The 11,105-nt window shown below is 55.8% G+C and overlaps 1 long non-coding RNA gene across 1 annotated transcript; it reads right to left on the bottom strand.

Moving 5' to 3' along the window:
* Positions 1-5,836: 5,836 nt before the first annotated feature.
* Positions 5,837-6,699, bottom strand: LOC128813788 (uncharacterized). The gene is made up of 3 exons (XR_008439177.1): positions 6,624-6,699; positions 6,436-6,537; positions 5,837-5,978 (listed from the first exon to the last, which is right to left on the bottom strand). It is a non-coding gene; the product is annotated as an uncharacterized LOC128813788 (long non-coding RNA).
* Positions 6,700-11,105: the final 4,406 nt, after the last annotated feature.

Below are 11,105 nucleotides of genomic sequence, written 5' to 3'. Positions count from 1 at the left end.
CCCGCCGAGGGCTGAGCCCGGCTGAGCCCGGCACAGCAATTACCTCCTGTGCCTGTGCCCGTGCCTGGCATTGCCTTCCTTCCTGCAGCAGAGCTTGCCACTGAGCCACTGCTTCCTCCGGGATGTGCCTCCTTCTGCAGGGATGTTTGGTCCGTCACTTGAAAAAGGAAGAGGCACAGCTGGATCAGATGGAAACATTCCCCATTGGAGAGGTGGCATCTTCCGGAGGCAATGCTTGTCAAAGTCACAGGTAAAGATCAGGAGAATGCCCAGGCTGTGGGGGTCAGAGAACTCCCTTGTGCAAACAGCTGCATCTCCTCATCTGCTCAGAGACTGGGAAATTGCAGGGGATCTCAGGGTGTGCATAACTCGTGATGCAGTTTGGGCTCCCTGTCAGCTGCTGTCAAATGCCTTCCTGCAGTGGCTGGGGAGAAGCTGCAGCCAGGCCAGGCTGGGAAACAGCCCTGCAGGCCGTGAAAGCAGCAGCGGGGCAGCCAGGCTGCCATGGATCTCCTCCCGCTGTACTGGGCACGGCGTGTCCAGATGTGCAGGGAAATCCCCCGGCTGCTGAGTCCCAGAGGAGGCTGAGGGGAATGTACCCACCTTGTCCTCCCTGTGCTTCCTTCTGTGTTTGTCTCAGGAATTCGTTTGACTCATGAGACTTTGTGGCTGCAGTATCTTGGGTCTTTCCTTTTGGAGGACCTTAAGAGAAAGAGGGAAAGTTGTTCCATTTCCCAGGAATGGATCCCACAAAACCAGTGCACAGCCTGTGGGGTCAGCAGGGGCACACTACTCACCCCTGCGACGGGAGGTCTGTTGGTGGGCAGCATCCAGCCCAGGAGCTGGAGAAGTCCTCCCTGCAGACACACCTGTAACTGAATAGCCACAGGAGCTTCTGTCATCTCTGCAGATCTGCACGGGCACCACTGAGCCGCAGAAGCGCTGAGGGGATGGTGCAGGGCGAGGGCACACACGTGCATGGTTCTGTCCTGGCACCTGCAGCAATGCCCCCCTGGCCGAGCTTTGGGCTCTGAGCTGGCAGCTCTCCCAGGGGGAAAGGCCTTGACCTACCCTCAGCATCTCCCAGAGGGTCAGTACTGGGTATGGGTTGGGAAGCTGCACCACCTTCAGCAACAGGTTCAGCTGCAAAGAAAGGCAGGACAGAACAGCTCCCGTGGCGCTGTAGGAGATCCTCAGGCTGCACCCAAGGTTCAGCCCCGGGGCACAGCCCTGGGCCCAGCCCCTTCCCTCTCTGCACTCCTCTGTGGCTGCACAGAGCACACGGAAGGACACACTGGCATTGCACATGGGAGGAAGATGGACAGCCAAATGCTCCTTCCTCCCACTGATAGCGATCCTGTGGGATCGCTCCGGGCTCCAGAAGGGAGCAGGGCAAGGCTTCCAGTTTCCTTCAAACTTAAGATGATGTTAAGGGAAATGGCTCATGAGTGAGCTCTTGTCACATTGACTCAGGTTATTCTCTCAGGAAAGGCACACTGAAAACTTGCCTCCAACATCCTCCAAGATCTTCAAGCCATTTTCCAGCAGGGCTTCCAAATAATCCAATTTGCGATCCCAGTCTAGAAGGGAGCACAGACCAGAACCATTTCTATGGTATGCTGGAGTCCCCCTCTGCCTCAGGGAACTGAGTACTGCAAGGGGGTTGTGTACGGCTGTGGGAACCAGATGCAAATGGATATGACCAAAGCTGCACAGGGGCCTGGGGAGCTCTGGGCTGGCTCCTGGTCACTCTCCACACTCTTTCCCTGTCCGTGCAACATCCCTGGAGGGGCAGCTGGAGCAGCCCAGGGCGCTGGGGGCTTTCTTCCTCCCACAGAGGAAATCCTCCCTAAAGCCCAAGGGTAGACTGCAGCAGGCAGTGCCACAACTGTCTCTCCCTCCCTCTGTCCCTCCTGCTCTCCTTCTGCTAGGACACTTCCCAGAGCCCCAGGGGACATAGCCAGGTCCTCACAGGACACACTGGAGCCTTGCTCCTGCCCTCTGCCCTTTCCCCACCATGGTCACCCTGTGCAGTCTCTCCCAGGTTTCGGGATATGTCTCCCACGGTGGGACCCCAGCAGGACTGCTCAGTACCCGAGTGCCCTGAGCCTGCTCAGGATAATTCCCCTGGGCTGTGCCGCTCTTGTCTGGGCTGTGCCTGCACTGCCAAGCAGCAGAGAGGGCAGCTCAAGCCTCAGCAGGGCTCAGGCCCAGAGACACAGCAGTTACCTCCAGTGACTGTGCCTGGCATCGCCTCCCTTCCTGCAGCAGAGGCTGCCAATGAGCTACTGGTTCCTCCGGGAAACTCAGCCTTTAGCACAGCCTCTCCTTCCATCTCTGGAGAAAGGAAGAGGCACAGCTGGATCAGGGGGGCTGTTCCCCATTGGGGATGGGGCATCTTCAGGAGGCAAGGCTTGTCAAAGACATTGATATTGATCAGGAAACGTCCCAAGCTCTTGTCACTGGGCCAGAGCACTCCCTTGTCAGTAGCACACCCTTGCAATCAGCTGCGCCTCCTGATCTGCTCCGACACTGGGAAATTGCAGGGGATCCCAGAATGTGCATGGCCCGTGATGCAGTTTGGCCACCTTGTCAGCTGGTGCCAAATGCAGAGGCTGGGGACTGGGAAACAGCCCTGCAAGGTGTGAAAGCAACAGTGGGGCCGCAAGGCTGCCATGGGTTCCTTCCCACTGTTCCGCGCACAGCATGTTCAGATGTGCAGGGAAAGCCCCCAGCTGCTGAGTCCCAGGGGAAGGCTGAGGAAAATGCTCTCACCATGCTCTTTGTGCAGTTTCTCCACTATTTGTTTCAGGATGTTGTTTGACTCAAGCGATTCCTTCTCTCCTCTAGGTTTGTTCTTCCCTCTCAGAGGACCTTAACAGAAAGTAGTTCCATTTCCCAGGACTGGATGCCACAAAACCAGTGCACAGCCTGTGGGGTCAGCTGGGACACACTACTCACCCCTGAGAAGGGAGCCGGGCTTGCGTGAAGCAATCAGCAAAGGGGCAGGAAAATTCCTCCCTGCAGACACAGCTGTAATTGAACAGCCAGAGAAGCTTCTGTCACCTGTCCTGGCAGGCTGTCAGCAATTATTCCTTAGTGGGACAGTGGGAACATACCTGCAGGAGGCTCCAAGGGCGTCAGAACTTCATTCAGCCATGCTAATGGAGAAGCCTTCTCATCAATCTCATCTAGAACGGAGCACAGATGAGAACATTTTTCAGGGTGTGCTGGCATCCCCTTCTGCCTCTGAGAAATGGGCACTGCAAGGCAGTTGGGTAAGGCCGTGGCAGCCAGATGTCAATGGACATGGCCAAAGCTGCACAGGGGCCTGGGGAACTCTGGGCTGGCTCCTGGTCACTCTCCACACTCTTTCCCTGCCCTGTGCAACATCCCTGGAAGGGCAGCTGGAGCAGCCCACGGCCCAATGGGAGTCTCTCACTCTCATGCAGAGGAAATCCTCCCTAAAGGCCAGGGGAAGACTGCAGCAGGCAGTGCCACAACTCTCCCTCCCTCCCTCCCTCCCTCCCTCCCTCCCTCCCTCCCTCCCTCCCTCCCTCCCTCCCTCCCTCCCTCCCTCCCTCCCTCCCTCCCTCCCTCCCTCCCTCCCTCCCTCCCTCCCTCCCTCCCTCCCTCCCTCCCTCCCTCCCTCCCTCCCTCCCTCCCTCCCTCCCTCCCTCCCTCCCTCCCTCTGTCCCTCCTGCCCTCCTTCTGCTAGGACACCTCCCCCAGCCCGAGGGCCCATAGCCAGTCCCTCACTGGAGCCAGTTTCACACTGGAGCCTTGCTCTCGCCCTCTGCCCTTTCCCCACCATGGGCACCCTGTGCAGTCTCTCCCAGGTTTCGGGATGTGTCTCCCACAGAGGGACCCCAGCAGGACTGCTCAGTACCCGAGTGCCCTGAGCCTGCTCAGGATAATTCCTCTTGGCTGTGCCGATCTTTTCCGGGCTGTGCCCACACTGCCAAGCAGCAGAGAGGGCAGCTCAAGCCTCAGCAGGGCTCAGGCCCAGAGGCACAGCAATTACCTCCAGTGACTGTGCCTGGCATCGCCTCCCTTCCTGCAGCAGAGGCTGGCACAGAATCACTGCTTCCTCTGGGAAATGCTTCCTTCTGCACAGCCTCTCCTTCCATCTCTGGAGAATGGAAAAGAGACAGCTGGATCAGATGGAAACATTCCCTTTTGGGAATGGGGAAAGTGACAGCTTCAGGAGGCGATACTTGTGAAAGGCATGGGTAAGGATCGAAAAACACTCAGGATTTTGGGACTGTTGGATGCTGGTCCCTTCTCCAAACAGCCCCTAAACCTGATCTACCCAAAGACTGGGAAATTGCAGGGGATCTCAGGGTGTGCACGGCCCATGGTGCAGTTTGGGCTCCCTGTCAGCTGCTGCCAAATGCCTTCCTGCAGCGGCTGGGGAGAAGCTGCAGCCAGGCCAGGCTGGGAAACAGCCCTGCAGGCCGTGAAAGCAGCAGCGGGGCAGCCAGGCTGCCATAGATCCCTTCCCGCTGTGCCGGGCACGATGTGTCCAGATGCGCAGGGAACGCTCCCGGCTGCGGAGTCCCAGGGGAAGGCTGAGGGAAATGCTCTCACCATGCTCTTTGTGCAGTTTCTCCACTATTTGTTTCAGGATGTTGTTTGACTCAAGCAATTCCTTCTCTCCTCTAGGTTTGTTCTTCCCTCTCGGAGGACCTTAACAGAAAGTAGTTCCATTTCCCAGGACTGGATGCCACAAAACCAGTGCACAGCTTGTGGGGTCAGCAGGGACACACTACTCACCCCTGCGAAGGGAGCCGGGCTTGCGTGGAGCAATCAGCAAAGGGGCAGGAAAATTCCTCCCTGCAGACACAGCTGTAATTGAACAGCCAGAGAAGCTTCTGTCACCTGTCCTGGCAGGCTGTCAGCAATTATTCCTTGGTGGGACAGTGGGAACATACCTGCAGGAGGCTCCAAGGGCTTCACAACTTCATTCAGCCATGCTAATGGAGAAGCCTTCTCATCAACCTCATCTAGAACGGAGCACAGATGAGAACATTTTTCAGGGTGTGCTGGCATCTCCTTCTGCCTCTGAGAAATGGGCACTGCAAGGCAGTTGGGTAAGGCCGTGGCAGCCAGATGTCAATGGACATGGCCAAAGCTGCACAGGGGCCTGGGGAACTCTGGGCTGGCTCCTGGTCACTCTCCACACTCTTTCCCTGCCCTGTGCAACATCCCTGGAGGGGCAGCTGGAGCAGCCCACGGCCCAATGGGAGTCTCTCACTCTCATGCAGAGGAAATCCTCCCTAAAGGCCAGGGGAAGACTGCAGCAGGCAGTGCCACAACTCTCTCTCCCTCCCTCCCTCCCTCCCTCCCTCCCTCCCTCCCTCCCTCCCTCCCTCCCTCCCTCCCTCCCTCCCTCCCTCCCTCCCTCCCTCCCTCCCTCCCTCCCTCCCTCCCTCCCTCCCTCCCTCCCTCCCTCCCTCCCTCCCTCCCTCCCTCCCTCCCTCCTCCCTCCCTCCCTCCCTCCCTCCCTCCCTCCCTCCCTCCTTCCCTCCCTCCCTCCCTCCCTCTGTCCCTCCTGCCCTCCTTCTGCTAGGACACCTCCCCCAGCCCACGGGCCCATAGCCAGTCCCTCACAGGACACACTGGAGCCTTGCTCTCGCCCTCTGCCCTTTCCCCACCATGGTCACCCTGTGCAGTCTCTCCCAGGTTTCGGGATGTGTCTCCCACAGAGGGACCCCAGCAGGACTGCTCAGTACCCGAGTGCCCTGAGCCTGCTCAGGATAATTCCTCTTGGCTGTGCCGATCTTTTCCAGGCTGTGCCCGCACTGCCAAGCAGCAGAGAGGGCAGCTCAAGCCTCAGCAGGGCTCAGGCCCAGAGGCACAGCAATTACCTCCAGTGACTGTGCCTGGCATCGCCTCCCTTCCTGCAGCAGAGGCTGGCACAGAATCACTGCTTCCTCTGGGAAATGCTTCCTTCTGCACAGCCTCTCCTTCCATCTCTGGAGAATGGAAAAGAGACAGCTGGATCAGATGGAAATATTCCCTTTTGGGAATGGGGAAAGTGACAGCTTCAGGAGGCGATACTTGTCAAAGGCATGGGTAAGGATCGGAAAACACTCAGGATTTTGGGACTGTTGGATGCTGGTCCCTTCTCCAAACAGCCCCTAAACCTGATCTACCCAAGACTGGGAAATTGCAGGGGATCTCAGGGTGTGCATAACTCGTGGTGCAGTTTGGGCTCCCTGTCAGCTGCTGCCAAATGCCTTCCTGCAGCGGCTGGGGAGAAGCTGCAGCCAGGCCAGGCTGGGAAACAGCCCTGCAGGCCGTGAAAGCAGCAGCGGGGCAGCCAGGCTTCCATGGATCCCTTCCCGCTGTGCCAGGCACGGTGTGTCCAGATGTGGAAGGAACGCCCCCGGCTGCTGAGTCCCAGGGCAAGGCTGAGGGAAATGCTCCCACCTTGTCCTCCCTGCAGCATTTCCCTCAGCATTTGCCACATGAGTTCAGATGGTTCCAGGGATATCTTGTTTGCTGTGTCTTTGATCTTCTCTGTTGGAGGACCTTAGAGCAAAATATTTCCATTTGCAGGACTGGATGGCACAAAACCAGTGCACAGCCTGTGGGGTGAGCAGGGACACACCACTCACCCTTGTGATGGGAGCTGGGCTTGTGTGCAACTTCCACCAAAGGTCCTGGGAAAGTCCTCTCTGCCGACACACCTGTAACTCAACAGCCACAGGAGCTTCTGTCATCTCTGCAGATCTGCACGGGCACCACTAAGCCGCAGAAGCGCTGAGGGGATGGTGCAGGGCGAGGGCACACACGTGCATGGTTCTGTCCTGGCACCTGCAGCAATGCCCCCCTGGCCGAGCTTTGGGCTCTGAGCTGGCAGCTCTCCCAGGGGGAAAGGCCTTGACCTACCCTCAGCATCTCCCAGAGGGTCAGTACTGGGTATGGGTTGGGAAGCTGCACCACCTTCAGCAACAGGTTCAGCTGCAAAGAAAGGCAGGACAGAACAGCTCCCGTGGCGCTGTAGGAGATCCTCAGGCTGCACCCAAGGCTCAGCCCGGGGGCGCAGCCCTGAGCCCGGCCCCTTCCCTCTCTGCTCTCCTCCGTGGCTGCACAGAGCACACGGAAGGACACACTGGCATTGCACATGGGAGGAAGATGGACAGCCAAATGCTCCTTCCTCCCACTGACAGCGATCCTGTGGGATCGCTCCGGGCTCCAGAAGGGAGCAGGGCAAGGCTTCCAGTTTCCTTCAAACTTAAGATGATGTTAAGGGAAATGGCTCATGAGTGAGCTCTTGTCACATTGACTCAGGTTATTCTCTCAGGAAAGGCACACTGAAAACTTGCCTCCAACATCCTCCAAGAACTTCAAGCCGTCATTCATCAGGACTTCCAAATAATCCAAGTCATGATCCCAGTCTAGAAGGGAGCACAGACCAGAACCATTTCCATGGTGTGCTGGGATCCCCTTCTGTCTTTGGGAGCGGGGCACTGCAAGGCAGTTGGGTAAGGCCGTGGCAGCCAGATGTGAAAGGACACGGCCAAAGCTGCACAGGGGCCTGGGGAGCTCTGTGCTGGCTCCTGGTCACTCTCCATCCTCCTTGCAGGCCCTGTGCAACATCCCTGGCAGGGAGGGTGGAGCAGCCCAGGGCCCATTGGGACTCTCTCCCTCCCACAGCGGAAACCCTCCCTAAAGCCCAGGGGAAAACCATCCCCCAGCGCTTCCCGGCAAGCAGGGAGCGCTCTCCCGGGAAAGGGGAGCCAGGCTGCCGGCTCACCTGTTCCCTGCGCTTGCAACGGAGCAGCCTGGGCAGCCCTGGCAGGCAGGGCCACGGCCAGGAGGAGCGGGAGGAAGAGGCGTAGAGCAAGGGCCATGGTGCCTCGCCCTCTGCCAGTCCCTCAGCTCTTGCTGCCACCGCTGTCCTGACACCGCTGTCCCAATGTCAGCACCACTGCTGCCACCGCCGCTGCTGCTGCAACAGTTGTGCTCAAGGACTGACTGCTCGGTCCTTGTGGTGCTGTGCAGCCACGGGGCTCTGGCACCTCTGTGACCTCAGAGCCTGCTGTGACCTCAGCCTGCTGTGACCCCAGAGCCTGCTGTGACCTCATGGCATTGGCTGTACCCCCAGAGTGTACACCCATCTGTACAAATGGACTGCTCTGATTGTAAATGTTTTGCTTCATCCAAGGGCCATTGCTCAGCAAAACCTTTATTTTGCCTGCTGACATTGCTGGTCAGACTGTGTGCCTGGAGACACTCTTGATTGTTACGGTACAAATTTATTTTATTGTTTCCTTGTTAGGTGGTTTGTTCTGTTGTACCCCAATTTTCACCCTGAGTTTGCTTGCCCCTGGGTTTTACCCTCCCTCAAAGCTGACCCTCATGCCATTCCCCGCCTCTTGTTCAGCTCTTTCCCTGCCTGTCATAGCAACCCAGTCCCTTGGTCCCCGAACCTTCCCTGCCACTTTCACATGGGGCCAATCCCTGATTGCAACACCCCTTTGGAATTCCCCTATTCCTCGAAGCCCCACTGGCCCATGTGGCCCATCCTCTCCACCCTCCTACCCCAACTGGCTCCAGACACTTGGTGTAATCCCCCCACTCCTCCCCTGAGGATTCCCTGTTGGTTAGCTGTTTGTATGCGCCCCCTGACTTGTATCTTGCACAGGAGTGCCCGGGGCTCTTTGTTTCTGTTCTTTTCACCTGAAATAAACCCTTTCTTGTGGAACCTCAAGACGGAGAGCTGCCTCCTCTCTCCTCTGCCTGGTCCCTGTTGTGGCTTGTTTCTGGCACCTTCCAGCAAGTGGCTCTAAAGGTTCTGCCTCTGGTAAATCCCCCTGCCGAGGCAGTTCCGCACTCCTGGTGTGGCGCAGGCGTTCTAAGAACGAGCCCGGGTTCTGACAGTCACTTCACTAATCTACCGAATGTCCCTTCTGAAGAATGCCTCCTCTGGTGCCCTGCCACCTCACACACCAGAGCGTGATTCACATACTGCAGCCCAGAGTTAGGTTTTTGCAGCATTGAAATGGATGTGGTCAGCAGGATTGCTGGGGATAAATCGCTACAGAACTGAACTAAAAATGGGGGCACCATCCCAGGCTGGACTTAAATAGGCACAGGAATTTTGGAAAGATGAGGATGTTCTAGATGTATATGATAATCTGTGCAAAGAAGATTGTTGTATATTTTATTGTCATGTACTGTTAAGATATACTCTTATAAGAAGTTTTAAAATGCACATGCCAGTGACAGGGATTGCAACACAATGTCAAAACCACCTGGACAAGGGAGGGAGAACTTAATTTACAATCAAATGAACTTGGCCAGCCCAGAGATGGATCGTCCATCAAGGCGGTCTGAGGAACACCCGGACGAAGAATACGTGATAAATATCTGAGATTGAGATAGCCGGAGCCATCGGGGAGATACATCTCAATGCCGAATTCCGGGAACGTGATCATGGGTGCTCATCACTCTCCGGAAGTGTTTTGTTCAACTTGCCACAGAGAAAGAACTCCACCTGAATATGTGCAGTCCAAAAAGGAAGAAAAGGGACTCTGCCTCGGGCAAGAAAAACCGTATAAAAATTGCTCAGGCAGGACAGTTGGCGTGAAGCATAGGGGACCCTCTGCTGTAGCGGTCAAACCTGTGTCTCACCGAAGTGCTGATACCCGGGTTCAGAGCACTGCCTTTTTTTGGATAGTGGCTTTTCATTGTTATTCTCTAAATTTTTATTTGGTCCAATAAATACATTTTTTTAAATTAATAAATTGGAGCATTCATTTATAACAATCTTGGTGAGCCTTGATGTGATCTGATTTGGGGGTCTGGGGAAACCCTTTTTTGTCTAGGCGGTGCCCTGCCAATTTCAACGGCTGGAGGGCACTGGGGAGTCCCGTAGAACCAAACAGATTTTGAATTCGGAGCCAGAGCCACTATCAAAAAAGGGGGATAAAACGGGCCCAGAGCTCTTGGGAACTCGGAGCAGAATCTCCGAGGCCGCGGTTAATTTTTTTCACTCATAAAAATCTACATGCATGAAGAATCCACGCGGGAAAAAGGACCGTAAGTATCGCATGGTTGAGTGAGGGGTGATCGAGCGTGTGTGTGAGATGTGACATTGTCACGGGGTGAGAGAGGCCCCAAGACGATCGCAGTTCCACTCTTCCACGAGGAAAGTGGTCGGTTGCGGGGGAAGCAAACGGAATGGGGAAATCTCATTTTACGCGTAAAGCGTGCAACTCAGGGAGTTCAGGGGTTCGATCACGGGCAGATTGATGAGGGAGGGTATGTTCTCGGGTGTTTGAGAACTGGTAAACTGTGGCAAGCACATTTCTCTCTCTCTCAGGATTTTTTATTGAGGTGCACAGAGAGAAATGAAAGAGAAAACAATTTCTATTTCTGCTCCTTGTTTTTCTCTTGTGGAATGTGTTTGGAGAATTGTTTACCCAGAGTGAGCGCTTGGTTGGATCATGGTGGATTGTTTGGGCCTGACAGCCAATTGGATCCACCTGTGTCCGGGCTCTGGAGAACAGGGTCACGAATTGTGAGGAGTTAGATATGATGGTTAGAGAAAGTGGCATGTAGTGTTTGGTATCCTCTTTTATATAGCATATTGGTGTGTTGTAGCATAGTTATGGTGGAGAAATCGTTCGGCCTTCTGAGGTGGAGTTGGACATCATCGTTCTTCCCATTGGGTTCGCCGACATCTACAACAGTAAACTTCTTTGGTCCAGGACTTTGGAAGTCCGGGGAAAAGGTAAGAGAGCTCACCACCAGTTGCTGGTCCACAGAGCGGTTTGCTGTGAGTGATAGGCTGGTAACATTCAATCGGGACAGGCTAAAACCTCAGTATCATCCAGGACGGATTCAAGGACTTTGGTAAAGGAGTTGAGGTAAGCAGGCTTGTTGAGGTATGGGGCAGAAAAAGAGTAAAATTCAGGGAAAATCCCAGGGGAAACCTGGTAAAGGGCAGCAGGACTGTTTGCCAGAAATCCCAAGGGGAAGCCCATTGGGGTGGATTTTGGAGCATTGGGAGCACTGCCCCCAGAGACGGAGGAAATCTAAGGAAAAGATGATACATTACTGTGTGGAGGTATGGGGGAACATGGAAATTG

The sequence above is a fragment of the Vidua macroura genome, chromosome 13 (assembly GCF_024509145.1).
Source record: "Vidua macroura isolate BioBank_ID:100142 chromosome 13, ASM2450914v1, whole genome shotgun sequence".
NCBI lineage: Eukaryota > Metazoa > Chordata > Aves > Passeriformes > Viduidae > Vidua > Vidua macroura.
The sequence above is the reverse complement of the archived record's forward strand: the minus strand, read 5'-3'. Positions and strand labels throughout refer to the sequence as shown.